Raw genomic sequence first — 17,055 nt, 5'->3', positions numbered from 1 at the left:
CAGATTGTAGACGTAAATTGGTTTTGATGGTACGCCTGTGCATGCTGAAATATTCAGATCATATTCTGAATTTCAGTTAACACATCAGTAAGCATTTTGGCCATCAGTGAATTCAACCTTTTTTCTCAATCGGAATAGGCAAGGATAATGACAGATGTATTTTACAATGTTAGAAAGTACATCATTTTATTTAATTGTGTGAATAAAAGGAATCGCCTCCCCGTCGGGGAATTGAACCCCGGTCTCCCGCGTGACAGGCGGGGATACTGACCACTATACTAACGAGGACTTATTGGCTTCAGTTAAACAGTGCTCACCTCCCTGGGGTTAAGGCATGCTCTCGATCAATTCTCAGTATTGTAATAGGCAGAATTGCTGCTTTTGGTTAGGACAAGTAATCTTTTTTCCTAAATTATTACAATACAGAAATTCCTAGCCAAAAACAATCAGTTTTAGGAAGAAATTATATTCATTGAAATAAATATCTATCGATCTTTCTATCTAGCTATCTTTCTATTCATCAATATATATATTTATATATATATATATATATATATATATATAATCAGCTCACTTTACCATTTACAGCTTAAAACTATTAGCCACCACGGGTCACTACTAACCAAAAGCAGTCATTCTCCTTGTAAATCGTGCCAATCGAGTGGAACAGCAGCCTAGGATTCACCACTGCTTCATCTCATTTTCCAACAGATTGTAGACGTAAATTGGTTTTGATGGTACGCCTGTGCATGCTGAAATATTCAGAGCATATTCTGAATTTCAGTTAACACATCAGTAAGCATTTTGGCCATCAGTGAATTCAACCTTTTTTCTCAATCGGAATAGGCAAGGATAATGACAGATATATTTTACAATGTTAGAAAGTACATCATTTTATTTAATTGTGTGAATAAAAGGAATCGCCTCCCCGTCGGGGAATTGAACCCCGGTCTCCCGCGTGACAGGCGGGGATACTGACCACTATACTAACGAGGACTTATTGGCTTCAGTTAAACAGTGCTCACCTCCCTGGGGTTAAGGCATGCCCTCGATCAATTCTCAGTATTGTAATAGGCAGAATTGCTGCTTTTGGTTAGGACAAGTAATCTTTTTTCCTAAATTATTACAATACAGAAATTCCTAGCCAAAAACAATCAGTTTTAGGAAGAAATTATATTCATTGAAATAAATATCTATCGATCTTTCTATCTAGCTATCTTTCTATTCATCAATATATATATTTATATATATATATATATATATATAATCAGCTCACTTTACCATTTACAGCTTAAAACTATTAGCCACCACGGGTCACTACTAACCAAAAGCAGTCATTCTCCTTGTAAATCGTGCCAATCGAGTGGAACAGCAGCCTAGGATTCACCACTGCTTCATCTCATTTTCCAACAGATTGTAGACGTAAATTGGTTTTGATGGTACGCCTGTGCATGCTGAAATATTCAGATCATATTCTGAATTTCAGTTAACACATCAGTAAGCATTTTGGCCATCAGTGAATTCAACCTTTTTTCTCAATCGGAATAGGCAAGGATAATGACAGATATATTTTACAATGTTAGAAAGTACATCATTTTATTTAATTGTGTGAATAAAAGGAATCGCCTCCCCGTCGGGGAATTGAACCCCGGTCTCTGGCGTGACAGGCGGGGATACTGACCACTATACTAACGAGGACTTATTGGCTTCAGTTAAACAGTGCTCACCTCCCTGGGGTTAAGGCATGCCCTCGATCAATTCTCAGTATTGTAATAGGCAGAATTGCTGCTTTTGGTTAGGACAAGTAATCTTTTTTCCTAAATTATTACAATACAGAAATTCCTAGCCAAAAACAATCAGTTTTATGAAGAAATTATATTCATTGAAATAAATATCTATCGATCTTTCTATCTAGCTATCTTTCTATTCATCAATATATATATTTATATATGTATATATATATAATCAGCTCACTTTACCATTTGCAGCTTATAACTATTAGCCACCAGGGGTCACTACTAACCAAAAGCAGTCATTCTACTTGTAAATCGTGCCAATCGAGTGGAACAGCAGCCTAGGATTCACCACTGCTTCATCTCATTTTCCAACAGATTGTAGACGTAAATTGGTTTTGATGGTACGCCTGTGCATGCTGAAATATTCAGAGCATATTCTGAATTTCAGTTAACACATCAGTAAGCATTTTGGCCATCAGTGAATTCAACCTTTTTTCGGAATAGGCAAGGATAATGACAGATATATTTTACAATGTTAGAAAGTACATCATTTTATTTAATTGTGTGAATAAAAGGAATCGCCTCCCCGTCGGGGAATTGAACCCCGGTCTCCCGCGTGACAGGCGGGGATACTGACCACTATACTAACGAGGACTTATTGGCTTCAGTTAAACAGTGCTCACCTCCCTGGGGTTAAGGCATGCTCTCGATCAATTCTCAGTATTGTAATAGGCAGAATTGCTGCTTTTGGTTAGGACAAGTAATCTTTTTTCCTAAATTATTACAATACAGAAATTCCTAGCCAAAAACAATCAGTTTTAGGAAGAAATTATATTCATTGAAATAAATATCTATCGATCTTTCTATCTAGCTATCTTTCTATTCATCAATATATATATTTATATATATATATATATATATATATATAATCAGCTCACTTTACCATTTACAGCTTAAAACTATTAGCCACCACGGGTCACTACTAACCAAAAGCAGTCATTCTCCTTGTAAATCGTGCCAATCGAGTGGAACAGCAGCCTAGGATTCACCACTGCTTCATCTCATTTTCCAACAGATTGTAGACGTAAATTGGTTTTGATGGTACGCCTGTGCATGCTGAAATATTCAGAGCATATTCTGAATTTCAGTTAACACATCAGTAAGCATTTTGGCCATCAGTGAATTCAACCTTTTTTCTCAATCGGAATAGGCAAGGATAATGACAGATATATTTTACAATGTTAGAAAGTACATCATTTTATTTAATTGTGTGAATAAAAGGAATCGCCTCCCCGTCGGGGAATTGAACCCCGGTCTCCCGCGTGACAGGCGGGGATACTGACCACTATACTAACGAGGACTTATTGGCTTCAGTTAAACAGTGCTCACCTCCCTGGGGTTAAGGCATGCCCTCGATCAATTCTCAGTATTGTAATAGGCAGAATTGCTGCTTTTGGTTAGGACAAGTAATCTTTTTTCCTAAATTATTACAATACAGAAATTCCTAGCCAAAAACAATCAGTTTTAGGAAGAAATTATATTCATTGAAATAAATATCTATCGATCTTTCTATCTAGCTATCTTTCTATTCATCAATATATATATTTATATATATATATATATATATAATCAGCTCACTTTACCATTTACAGCTTAAAACTATTAGCCACCACGGGTCACTACTAACCAAAAGCAGTCATTCTCCTTGTAAATCGTGCCAATCGAGTGGAACAGCAGCCTAGGATTCACCACTGCTTCATCTCATTTTCCAACAGATTGTAGACGTAAATTGGTTTTGATGGTACGCCTGTGCATGCTGAAATATTCAGAGCATATTCTGAATTTCAGTTAACACATCAGTAAGCATTTTGGCCATCAGTGAATTCAACCTTTTTTCTCAATCGGAATAGGCAAGGATAATGACAGATATATTTTACAATGTTAGAAAGTACATCATTTTATTTAATTGTGTGAATAAAAGGAATCGCCTCCCCGTCGGGGAATTGAACCCCGGTCTCTGGCGTGACAGGCGGGGATACTGACCACTATACTAACGAGGACTTATTGGCTTCAGTTAAACAGTGCTCACCTCCCTGGGGTTAAGGCATGCCCTCGATCAATTCTCAGTATTGTAATAGGCAGAATTGCTGCTTTTGGTTAGGACAAGTAATCTTTTTTCCTAAATTATTACAATACAGAAATTCCTAGCCAAAAACAATCAGTTTTATGAAGAAATTATATTCATTGAAATAAATATCTATCGATCTTTCTATCTAGCTATCTTTCTATTCATCAATATATATATTTATATATATATATATATATAATCAGCTCACTTTACCATTTGCAGCTTATAACTATTAGCCACCAGGGGTCACTACTAACCAAAAGCAGTCATTATACTTGTAAATCGTGCCAATCGAGTGGAACAGCAGCCTAGGATTCACCACTGCTTCATCTCATTTTCCAACAGATTGTAGACGTAAATTGGTTTTGATGGTACGCCTGTGCGTGCTGAAATATTCAGATCATATTCTGAATTTCAGTTAACACATCAGTAAGCATTTTGGCCATCAGTGAATTCAACCTTTTTTCTCAATCGGAATAGGCAAGGATAATGACAGATGTATTTTACAATGTTAGAAAGTACATCATTTTATTTAATTGTGTGAATAAAAGGAATCGCCTCCCCGTCGGGGAATTGAACCCCGGTCTCTGGCGTGACAGGCGGGGATACTGACCACTATACTAACGAGGACTTATTGGCTTCAGTTAAACAGTGCTCACCTTCCTGGGGTTAAGGCATGCCCTCGATCAATTCTCAGTATTGTAATAGGCAGAATTGCTGCTTTTGGTTAGGACAAGTAATCTTTTTTCCTAAATTATTACAATACAGAAATTCCTAGCCAAAAACAATCAGTTTTATGAAGAAATTATATTCATTGAAATAAATATCTATCGATCTTTCTATCTAGCTATCTTTCTATTCATCAATATATATATTTATATATATATATATATATATATAATCAGCTCACTTTACCATTTGCAGCTTATAACTATTAGCCACCAGGGGTCACTACTAACCAAAAGCAGTCATTCTACTTGTAAATCGTGCCAATCGAGTGGAACAGCAGCCTAGGATTCACCACTGCTTCATCTCATTTTCCAACAGATTGTAGACGTAAATTGGTTTTGATGGTACGCCTGTGCATGCTGAAATATTCAGAGCATATTCTGAATTTCAGTTAACACATCAGTAAGCATTTTGGCCATCAGTGAATTCAACCTTTTTTCTCAATCGGAATAGGCAAGGATAATGACAGATATATTTTACAATGTTAGAAAGTACATCATTTTATTTAATTGTGTGAATAAAAGGAATCGCCTCCCCGTCGGGGAATTGAACCCCGGTCTCTGGCGTGACAGGCGGGGATACTGACCACTATACTAACGAGGACTTATTGGCTTCAGTTAAACAGTGCTCACCTACCTGGGGTTAAGGCATGCCCTCGATCAATTCTCAGTATTGTAATAGGCAGAATTGCTGCTTTTGGTTAGGACAAGTAATCTTTTTTCCTAAATTATTACAATACAGAAATTCCTAGCCAAAAACAATCAGTTTTATGAAGAAATTATATTCATTGAAATAAATATCTATCGATCTTTCTATCTAGCTATCTTTCTATTCATCAATATATATATTTATATATATATATATATATATATATAATCAGCTCACTTTACCATTTACAGCTTAAAACTATTAGCCACCACGGGTCACTACTAACCAAAAGCAGTCATTCTCCTTGTAAATCGTGCCAATCGAGTGGAACAGCAGCCTAGGATTCACGACTGCTTCATCTCATTTTCCAACAGATTGTAGACGTAAATTGGTTTTGATGTTACGCCTGTGCATGCTGAAATATTCAGATCATATTCTGAATTTCAGTTAACACATCAGTAAGCATTTTGGCCATCAGTGAATTCAACCTTTTTTCTCAATCGGAATAGGCAAGGATAATGACAGATATATTTTACAATGTTAGAAAGTACATCATTTTATTTAATTGTGTGAATAAAAGGAATCGCCTCCCCGTCGGGGAATTAAACCCCGGTCTCTGGCGTGACAGGCGGGGATACTGACCACTATACTAACGAGGACTTATTGGCTTCAGTTAAACAGTGCTCACCTCCCTGGGGTTAAGGCATGCCCTCGATCAATTCTCAGTATTGTAATAGGAAGAATTGCTGCTTTTGGTTAGGACAAGTAATCTTTTTTCCTAAATTATTACAATACAGAAATTCCTAGCCAAAAACAATCAGTTTTATGAAGAAATTATATTCATTGAAATAAATATCTATCGATCTTTCTATCTAGCTATCTTTCTATTCATCAATATATATATTTATATATATATATATATATAATCAGCTCACTTTACCATTTGCAGCTTATAACTATTAGCCACCAGGGGTCACTACTAACCAAAAGCAGTCATTCTACTTGTAAATCGTGCCAATCGAGTGGAACAGCAGCCTAGGATTCACCACTGCTTCATCTCATTTTCCAACAGATTGTAGACGTAAATTGGTTTTGATGGTACGCCTGTGCATGCTGAAATATTCAGAGCATATTCTGAATTTCAGTTAACACATCAGTAAGCATTTTGGCCATCAGTGACTTCAACCTTTTTTCTCAATCGGAATAGGCAAGGATAATGACAGATATATTTTACAATGTTAGAAAGTACATCATTTTATTTAATTGTGTGAATAAAAGGAATCGCCTCCCCGTCGGGGAATTGAACCCCGGTCTCTGGCGTGACAGGTGGGGATACTGACCACTATACTAACGAGGACTTATTGGCTTCAGTTAAACAGGGCTCACCTTCCTGGGGTTAAGGCATGCCCTCGATCAATTCTCAGTATTGTAATAGGCAGAATTGCTGCTTTTGGTTAAGACAAGTACATTTTTTTCCTAAATTATTACAATACAGAAATTCCTAGCCAAAAACAATCAGTTTTATGAAGAAATTATATTCATTGAAATAAATATCTATCGATCTTTCTATCTAGCTATCTTTCTATTCATCAATATATATATTTATATATATATATATGTATATATAATCAGCTCACTTTACCATTTACAGCTTAAAACTATTAGCCACCACGGGTCACTACTAACCAAAAGCAGTCATTCTCCTTGTAAATCGTGCCAATCGAGTGGAACAGCAGACTAGGATTCACGACTGCTTCATCTCATTTTCCAACAGATTGTAGACGTAAATTGGTTTTGATGGTACGCCTGTGCATGCTGAAATATTCAGATCATATTCTGAATTTCAGTTAACACATCAGTAAGCATTTTGGCCATCAGTGAATTCAACCTTTTTTCTTAATCGGAATAGGCAAGGATAATGACAGATATATTTTACAATGTTAGAAAGTACATCATTTTATTTAATTGTGTGAATAAAAGTAATCGCCTCCCCGTCGGGGAATTGAACCCCGGTCTCTGGCGTGACAGGCGGGGATACTGACCACTATACTAACGAGGACTTATTGGCTTCAGTTAAACAGTGCTCACCTCCCTGGGGTTAAGGCATGCCCTCGATCAATTCTCAGTATTGTAATAGGCACAATTGCTGCTTTTGGTTAGGACAAGTAATCTTTTTTCCTAAATTATTACAATACAGAAATTCCTAGCCAAAAACAATCAGTTTTATGAAGAAATTATATTCATTGAAATAAATATCTATCGATCTTTCTATCTAGCTATCTTTCTATTCATCAATATATATATTTATATATATATATATATATATAATCAGCTCACTTTACCATTTACAGCTTAAAACTATTTGCCACCACGGGTCACTACTAACCAAAAGCAGTCATTCTCCTTGTAAATCGTGCCAATCGAGTGGAACAGCAGCCTAGGATTCACCACTGCTTCATCTCATTTTCCAACAGATTGTAGACGTAAATTGGTTTTGATGGTACGCCTGTGCATGCTGAAATATTCAGATCATATTCTGAATTTCAGTTAACACATCAGTAAGCATTTTGGCCATCAGTGAATTCAACCTTTTTTCTCAATCGGAATAGGCAAGGATAATGACAGATGTATTTTACAATGTTAGAAAGTACATCATTTTATTTAATTGTGTGAATAAAAGGAATCGCCTCCCCGTCGGGGAATTGAACCCCGGTCTCTGGCGTGACAGGCGGGGATACTGACCACTATACTAACGAGGACTTATTGGCTTCAGTTAAACAGTGCTCACCTTCCTGGGGTTAAGGCATGCCCTCGATCAATTCTCAGTATTGTAATAGGCAGAATTGCTGCTTTTGGTTAGGACAAGTAATCTTTTTTCCTAAATTATTACAATACAGAAATTCCTAGCCAAAAACAATCAGTTTTATGAAGAAATTATATTCATTGAAATAAATATCTATCGATCTTTCTATCTAGCTATCTTTCTATTCATCAATATATATATTTATATATATATATATATATATATATAATCAGCTCACTTTACCATTTGCAGCTTATAACTATTAGCCACCAGGGGTCACTACTAACCAAAAGCAGTCATTCTACTTGTAAATCGTGCCAATCGAGTGGAACAGCAGCCTAGGATTCACCACTGCTTCATCTCATTTTCCAACAGATTGTAGACGTAAATTGGTTTTGATGGTACGCCTGTGCATGCTGAAATATTCAGAGCATATTCTGAATTTCAGTTAACACATCAGTAAGCATTTTGGCCATCAGTGAATTCAACCTTTTTTCTCAATCGGAATAGGCAAGGATAATGACAGATATATTTTACAATGTTAGAAAGTACATCATTTTATTTAATTGTGTGAATAAAAGGAATCGCCTCCCCGTCGGGGAATTGAACCCCGGTCTCTGGCGTGACAGGCGGGGATACTGACCACTATACTAACGAGGACTTATTGGCTTCAGTTAAACAGTGCTCACCTCCCTGGGGTTAAGGCATGCCCTCGATCAATTCTCAGTATTGTAATAGGCAGAATTGCTGCTTTTGGTTAGGACAAGTAATCTTTTTTCCTAAATTATTACAATACAGAAATTCCTAGCCAAAAACAATCAGTTTTATGAAGAAATTATATTCATTGAAATAAATATCTATCGATCTTTCTATCTAGCTATCTTTCTATTCATCAATATATATATTTATATATATATATATATATATATATAATCAGCTCACTTTACCATTTACAGCTTAAAACTATTAGCCACCACGGGTCACTACTAACCAAAAGCAGTCATTCTCCTTGTAAATCGTGCCAATCGAGTGGAACAGCAGCCTAGGATTCACGACTGCTTCATCTCATTTTCCAACAGATTGTAGACGTAAATTGGTTTTGATGTTACGCCTGTGCATGCTGAAATATTCAGATCATATTCTGAATTTCAGTTAACACATCAGTAAGCATTTTGGCCATCAGTGAATTCAACCTTTTTTCTCAATCGGAATAGGCAAGGATAATGACAGATATATTTTACAATGTTAGAAAGTACATCATTTTATTTAATTGTGTGAATAAAAGGAATCGCCTCCCCGTCGGGGAATTAAACCCCGGTCTCTGGCGTGACAGGCGGGGATACTGACCACTATACTAACAAGGACTTATTGGCTTCAGTTAAACAGTGCTCACCTCCCTGGGGTTAAGGCATGCCCTCGATCAATTCTCAGTATTGTAATAGGAAGAATTGCTGCTTTTGGTTAGGACAAGTAATCTTTTTTCCTAAATTATTACAATACAGAAATTCCTAGCCAAAAACAATCAGTTTTATGAAGAAATTATATTCATTGAAATAAATATCTATCGATCTTTCTATCTAGCTATCTTTCTATTCATCAATATATATATTTATATATATATATATATATAATCAGCTCACTTTACCATTTGCAGCTTATAACTATTAGCCACCAGGGGTCACTACTAACCAAAAGCAGTCATTCTACTTATAAATCGTGCCAATCGAGTGGAACAGCAGCCTAGGATTCACCACTGCTTCATCTCATTTTCCAACAGATTGTAGACGTAAATTGGTTTTGATGGTACGCCTGTGCATGCTGAAATATTCAGAGCATATTCTGAATTTCAGTTAACACATCAGTAAGCATTTTGGCCATCAGTGACTTCAACCTTTTTTCTCAATCGGAATAGGCAAGGATAATGACAGATATATTTTACAATGTTAGAAAGTACATCATTTTATTTAATTGTGTGAATAAAAGGAATCGCCTCCCCGTCGGGGAATTGAACCCCGGTCTCTGGCGTGACAGGTGGGGATACTGACCACTATACTAACGAGGACTTATTGGCTTCAGTTAAACAGGGCTCACCTTCCTGGGGTTAAGGCATGCCCTCGATCAATTCTCAGTATTGTAATAGGCAGAATTGCTGCTTTTGGTTAGGACAAGTACATTTTTTTCCTAAATTATTACAATACAGAAATTCCTAGCCAAAAACAATCAGTTTTATGAAGAAATTATATTCATTGAAATAAATATCTATCGATCTTTCTATCTAGCTATCTTTCTATTCATCAATATATATATTTATATATATATATATGTATATATAATCAGCTCACTTTACCATTTACAGCTTAAAACTATTAGCCACCACGGGTCACTACTAACCAAAAGCAGTCATTCTCCTTGTAAATCGTGCCAATCGAGTGGAACAGCAGACTAGGATTCACGACTGCTTCATCTCATTTTCCAACAGATTGTAGACGTAAATTGGTTTTGATGGTACGCCTGTGCATGCTGAAATATTCAGATCATATTCTGAATTTCAGTTAACACATCAGTAAGCATTTTGGCCATCAGTGAATTCAACCTTTTTTCTTAATCGGAATAGGCAAGGATAATGACAGATATATTTTACAATGTTAGAAAGTACATCATTTTATTTAATTGTGTGAATAAAAGTAATCGCCTCCCCGTCGGGGAATTGAACCCCGGTCTCTGGCGTGACAGGCGGGGATACTGACCACTATACTAACGAGGACTTATTGGCTTCAGTTAAACAGTGCTCACCTCCCTGGGGTTAAGGCATGCCCTCGATCAATTCTCAGTATTGTAATAGGCACAATTGCTGCTTTTGGTTAGGACAAGTAATCTTTTTTCCTAAATTATTACAATACAGAAATTCCTAGCCAAAAACAATCAGTTTTATGAAGAAATTATATTCATTGAAATAAATATCTATCGATCTTTCTATCTAGCTATCTTTCTATTCATCAATATATATATTTATATATATATATATATATATAATCAGCTCACTTTACCATTTACAGCTTAAAACTATTAGCCACCACGGGTCACTACTAACCAAAAGCAGTCATTCTCCTTGTAAATCGTGCCAATCGAGTGGAACAGCAGCCTAGGATTCACCACTGCTTCATCTCATTTTCCAACAGATTGTAGACGTAAATTGGTTTTGATGGTACGCCTGTGCATGCTGAAATATTCAGAGCATATTCTGAATTTCAGTTAACACATCAGTAAGCATTTTGGCCATCAGTGAATTCAACCTTTTTTCTCAATCGGAATAGGCAAGGATAATGACAGATATATTTTACAATGTTAGAAAGTACATCATTTTATTTAATTGTGTGAATAAAAGGAATCGCCTCCCCGTCGGGGAATTGAACCCCGGTCTCTGGCGTGACAGGCGGGGATACTGACCACTATACTAACGAGGACTTATTGGCTTCAGTTAAACAGTGCTCACCTCCCTGGGGTTAAGGCATGCCCTCGATCAATTCTCAGTATTGTAATAGGCAGAATTGCTGCTTTTGGTTAGGACAAGTAATCTTTTTTCCTAAATTATTACAATACAGAAATTCCTAGCCAAAAACAATCAGTTTTATGAAGAAATTATATTCATTGAAATAAATATCTATCGATCTTTCTATCTAGCTATCTTTCTATTCATCAATATATATATTTATATATATATATATATATAATCAGCTCACTTTACCATTTGCAGCTTATAACTATTAGCCACCAGGGGTCACTACTAACCAAAAGCAGTCATTATACTTGTAAATCGTGCCAATCGAGTGGAACAGCAGCCTAGGATTCACCACTGCTTCATCTCATTTTCCAACAGATTGTAGACGTAAATTGGTTTTGATGGTACGCCTGTGCATGCTGAAATATTCAGATCATATTCTGAATTTCAGTTAACACATCAGTAAGCATTTTGGCCATCAGTGAATTCAACCTTTTTTCTCAATCGGAATAGGCAAGGATAATGACAGATGTATTTTACAATGTTAGAAAGTACATCATTTTATTTAATTGTGTGAATAAAAGGAATCGCCTCCCCGTCGGGGAATTGAACCCCGGTCTCTGGCGTGACAGGCGGGGATACTGACCACTATACTAACGAGGACTTATTGGCTTCAGTTAAACAGTGCTCACCTTCCTGGGGTTAAGGCATGCCCTCGATCAATTCTCAGTATTGTAATAGGCAGAATTGCTGCTTTTGGTTAGGACAAGTAATCTTTTTTCCTAAATTATTACAATACAGAAATTCCTAGCCAAAAACAATCAGTTTTATGAAGAAATTATATTCATTGAAATAAATATCTATCGATCTTTCTATCTAGCTATCTTTCTATTCATCAATATATATATTTATATATATATATATATATATATAATCAGCTCACTTTACCATTTGCAGCTTATAACTATTAGCCACCAGGGGTCACTACTAACCAAAAGCAGTCATTCTACTTGTAAATCGTGCCAATCGAGTGGAACAGCAGCCTAGGATTCACCACTGCTTCATCTCATTTTCCAACAGATTGTAGACGTAAATTGGTTTTGATGGTACGCCTGTGCATGCTGAAATATTCAGAGCATATTCTGAATTTCAGTTAACACATCAGTAAGCATTTTGGCCATCAGTGACTTCAACCTTTTTTCTCAATCGGAATAGGCAAGGATAATGACAGATATATTTTACAATGTTAGAAAGTACATCATTTTATTTAATTGTGTGAATAAAAGGAATCGCCTCCCCGTCGGGGAATTGAACCCCGGTCTCTGGCGTGACAGGTGGGGATACTGACCACTATACTAACGAGGACTCATTGGCTTCAGTTAAACAGGGCTCACCTTCCTGGGGTTAAGGCATGCCCTCGATCAATTCTCAGTATTGTAATAGGCAGAATTGCTGCTTTTGGTTAGGACAAGTACATTTTTTTCCTAAATTATTACAATACAGAAATTCCTAGCCAAAAACAATCAGTTTTATGAAGAAATTATATTCATTGAAATAAATATCTATCGATCTTTCTATCTAGCTATCTTTCTATTCATCAATATATATATTTATATATATATATATGTATATATAATCAGCTCACTTTACCATTTACAGCTTAAAACTATTAGCCACCACGGGTCACTACTAACCAAAAGCAGTCATTCTCCTTGTAAATCGTGCCAATCGAGTGGAACAGCAGACTAGGATTCACGACTGCTTCATCTCATTTTCCAACAGATTGTAGACGTAAATTGGTTTTGATGGTACGCCTGTGCATGCTGAAATATTCAGATCATATTCTGAATTTCAGTTAACACATCAGTAAGCATTTTGGCCATCAGTGAATTCAACCTTTTTTCTTAATCGGAATAGGCAAGGATAATGACAGATATATTTTACAATGTTAGAAAGTACATCATTTTATTTAATTGTGTGAATAAAAGTAATCGCCTCCCCGTCGGGGAATTGAACCCCGGTCTCTGGCGTGACAGGCGGGGATACTGACCACTATACTAACGAGGACTTATTGGCTTCAGTTAAACAGTGCTCACCTCCCTGGGGTTAAGGCATGCCCTCGATCAATTCTCAGTATTGTAATAGGCACAATTGCTGCTTTTGGTTAGGACAAGTAATCTTTTTTCCTAAATTATTACAATACAGAAATTCCTAGCCAAAAACAATCAGTTTTATGAAGAAATTATTTCATTGAAATAAATATCTATCGATCTGTCTATCTAGCTATCTTTCTATTCATCAATATATATATATATATATATATATATATATATATATATAAACAGCTCACTTTACCATTTGCAGCTTATAACTTTTAGCCACCACGGGTCACTACTAACCAAAAGCACTCATTCTCCTTGTAAATCGTGCCAATCGAGTGGAACAGCAGCCTAGGATTCACGACTGCTTCATCTCATTTTCCAACAGATTGTAGACGTAAATTGGTTTTGATGGTACGCCTGTGCATGCTGAAATATTCAGATCATATTCTGAATTTCAGTTAACACATCAGTAAGCATTTTGGCCATCAGTGAATTCAACCTTTTTTCTCAATCGGAATAGGCAAGGATAATGACAGATATATTTTACAATGTTAGAAAGTACATCATTTTATTTAATTGTGTGAATAAAAGGAATCGCCTCCCCGTCGGGGAATTGAACCCCGGTCTCTGGCGTGACAGGCGGGGATATTGACCACTATACTAACGAGGACTTATTGGCTTAAGTTAAACAGTGCTCACCTCCCTGGGGTTAAGGCATGCCCTCGATCAATTCTCAGTATTGTAATAGGCAGAATTGCTGCTTTTGGTTAGGACAAGTAATCTTTTTTCCTAAATTATTACAATACAGAAATTCCTAGCCAAAAACAATCAGTTTTAGGAAGAAATTATATTCATTGAAATAAATATCTATCGATCTTTCTATCTAGCTATCTTTCTATTCATCAGTATATATATTTATATATATATATATATATATATATATATATATATATATATATATATATATATAATCAGCTCACTTTACCATTTACAGCTTAAAACTATTAGCCACCACGGGTCACTACTAACCAAAAGCAGTCATTCTCCTTGTAAATCGTGCCAATCGAGTGGAACAGCAGCCTAGGATTCACGACTGCTTCTTCTCATTTTCCAACAGATTGTAGACGTAAATTGGTTTTGATGGTACGCCTGTGCATGCTGAAATATTCAGATCATATTCTGAATTTCAGTTAACACATCAGTAAGCATTTTGGCCATCAGTGAATTCAACCTTTTTTCTCAATCGGAATAGGCAAGGATAATGACAGATATATTTTACAATGTTAGAAAGTACATCATTTTATTTAATTGTGTGAATAAAAGGAATCGCCTCCCCGTCGGGGAATTGAACCCCGGTCTCCCGCGTGACAGGCGGGGATACTGACCACTATACTAACGAGGACTTATTGGCTTCAGTTAAACAGTGCTCACCTCCCTGGGGTTAAGGCATGCCCTCGATCAATTCTCAGTATTGTAATAGGCAGAATTGCTGCTTTTGGTTAGGACAAGTAAACTTTTTTCCTAAATTATTACAATACAGAAATTCCTAGCCAAAAACAATTAGTTTTATGAAGAAATTATTTCATTGAAATAAATATCTATCGATCTGTCTATCTAGCTATCTTTCTATTCATCAATATATATATTTATATATATATATATATATAATCAGCTCACTTTACCATTTGCAGCTTATAACTATTAGCCACCAGGGGTCACTACTAACCAAAAGCAGTCATTCTACTTGTAAATCGTGCCAATTGAGTGGAACAGCAGCCTAGGATTCACCACTGCTTCATCTCATTTTCCAACAGATTGTAGACGTAAATTGGTTTTGATGGTACGCCTGTGCATGCTGAAATATTCAGAGCATATTCTGAATTTCAGTTAACACATCAGTAAGCATTTTGGCCATCAGTGAATTCAACCTTTTTTCTCAATCGGAATAGGCAAGGATAATGACAGATATATTTTACAATGTTAGAAAGTACATCATTTTATTTAATTGTGTGAATAAAAGGAATCGCCTCCCCGTCGGGGAATTGAACCCCGGTCTCTGGCGTGACAGGCGGGGATACTGACCACTATACTAACGAGGACTTATTGGCTTCAGTTAAACAGTGCTCACCTCCCTGGGGTTAAGGCATGCCCTCGATCAATTCTCAGTATTGTAATAGGCAGAATTGCTGCTTTTGGTTAGGACAAGTAATCTTTTTTCCTAAATTATTACAATACAGAAATTCCTAGCCAAAAACAATCAGTTTTATGAAGAAATTATATTCATTGAAATAAATATCTATCGATCTTTCTATCTAGCTATCTTTCTATTCATCAATATATATATTTATATATATATATATATATATATATATAATCAGCTCACTTTACCATTTGCAGCTTATAACTATTAGCCACCAGGGGTCACTACTAACCAAAAGCAGTCATTCTACTTGTAAATCGTGCCAATCGAGTGGAACAGCAGCCTAGGATTCACCACTGCTTCATCTCATTTTCCAACAGATTGTAGACGTAAATTGGTTTTGATGGTACGCCTGTGCATGCTGAAATATTCAGATCATATTCTGAATTTCAGTTAACACATCAGTAAGCATTTTGGCCATCAGTGAATTCAACCTTTTTTCTCAATCGGAATAGGCAAGGATAATGACAGATATATTTTACAATGTTAGAAAGTACATCATTTTATTTAATTGTGTGAATAAAAGGAATCGCCTCCCCGTCGGGGAATTGAACCCCGGTCTCTGGCGTGACAGGCGGGGATACTGACCACTATACTAACGAGGACTTATTGGCTTCAGTTAAACAGTGCTCACCTCCCTGGGGTTAAGGCATGCCCTCAATCAATTCTCAGTATTGTAATAGGCAGAATTGCTGCTTTTGGTTAGGACAAGTAATCTTTTTTCCTAAATTATTACAATACAGAAATTCCTAGCCAAAAACAATCAGTTTTATGAAGAAATTATATTCATTGAAATAAATATCTATCGATCTTTCTATCTAGCTATCTTTCTATTCATCAATATATATATTATATATATATATATATATATATATATATATATATATATATATATATATATAATCAGCTCACTTTACCATTTACAGCTTAAAACTATTAGCCACCACGGGTCACTACTAACCAAAAGCAGTCATTCTCCTTGTAAATCGTGCCAATCGAGTGGAACAGCAGCCTAGGATTCACGACTGCTTCATCTCATTTTCCAACAGATTGTAGACGTAAATTGGTTTTGATGGTACGCCTGTGCATGCTGAAATATTCAGATCATATTCTGAATTTCAGTTAACACATCAGTAAGCATTTTGGCCATCAGTGAATTCAACCTTTTTTCTCAATCTGAATAGGCAAGGATAATGACAGATATATTTTA

General features: G+C 36.1%; 5 non-coding genes across 5 annotated transcripts; all 5 read right to left on the bottom strand.

Annotated features, from left to right (window-relative positions):
* Positions 1-216: 216 nt before the first annotated feature.
* Positions 217-288, bottom strand: TRNAD-GUC (transfer RNA aspartic acid (anticodon GUC)). The gene has a single exon. It is a non-coding gene; the product is annotated as a tRNA-Asp (tRNA).
* Positions 289-924: 636 nt separating this feature from the next.
* TRNAD-GUC (transfer RNA aspartic acid (anticodon GUC)) lies at positions 925-996 on the bottom strand. The gene has a single exon. It is a non-coding gene; the product is annotated as a tRNA-Asp (tRNA).
* Positions 997-2,318: 1,322 nt separating this feature from the next.
* TRNAD-GUC (transfer RNA aspartic acid (anticodon GUC)) lies at positions 2,319-2,390 on the bottom strand. Its single transcript has one exon. It is a non-coding gene; the product is annotated as a tRNA-Asp (tRNA).
* Positions 2,391-3,024: 634 nt separating this feature from the next.
* On the bottom strand, positions 3,025-3,096 carry TRNAD-GUC (transfer RNA aspartic acid (anticodon GUC)). The gene has a single exon. It is a non-coding gene; the product is annotated as a tRNA-Asp (tRNA).
* Positions 3,097-14,975: 11,879 nt separating this feature from the next.
* TRNAD-GUC (transfer RNA aspartic acid (anticodon GUC)) lies at positions 14,976-15,047 on the bottom strand. Its single transcript has one exon. It is a non-coding gene; the product is annotated as a tRNA-Asp (tRNA).
* Between the last annotated feature and the right edge of the window lie 2,008 nt (positions 15,048-17,055).

Source organism: Lissotriton vulgaris, chromosome 1_1 (assembly GCF_964263255.1).
Source record: "Lissotriton vulgaris chromosome 1_1, aLisVul1.2, whole genome shotgun sequence".
Classification (NCBI taxonomy): Eukaryota; Metazoa; Chordata; class Amphibia; order Caudata; family Salamandridae; genus Lissotriton; species Lissotriton vulgaris.
Note: the sequence above shows the minus strand (reverse complement) of the source record. Positions and strands in the feature narration are given on the sequence as shown.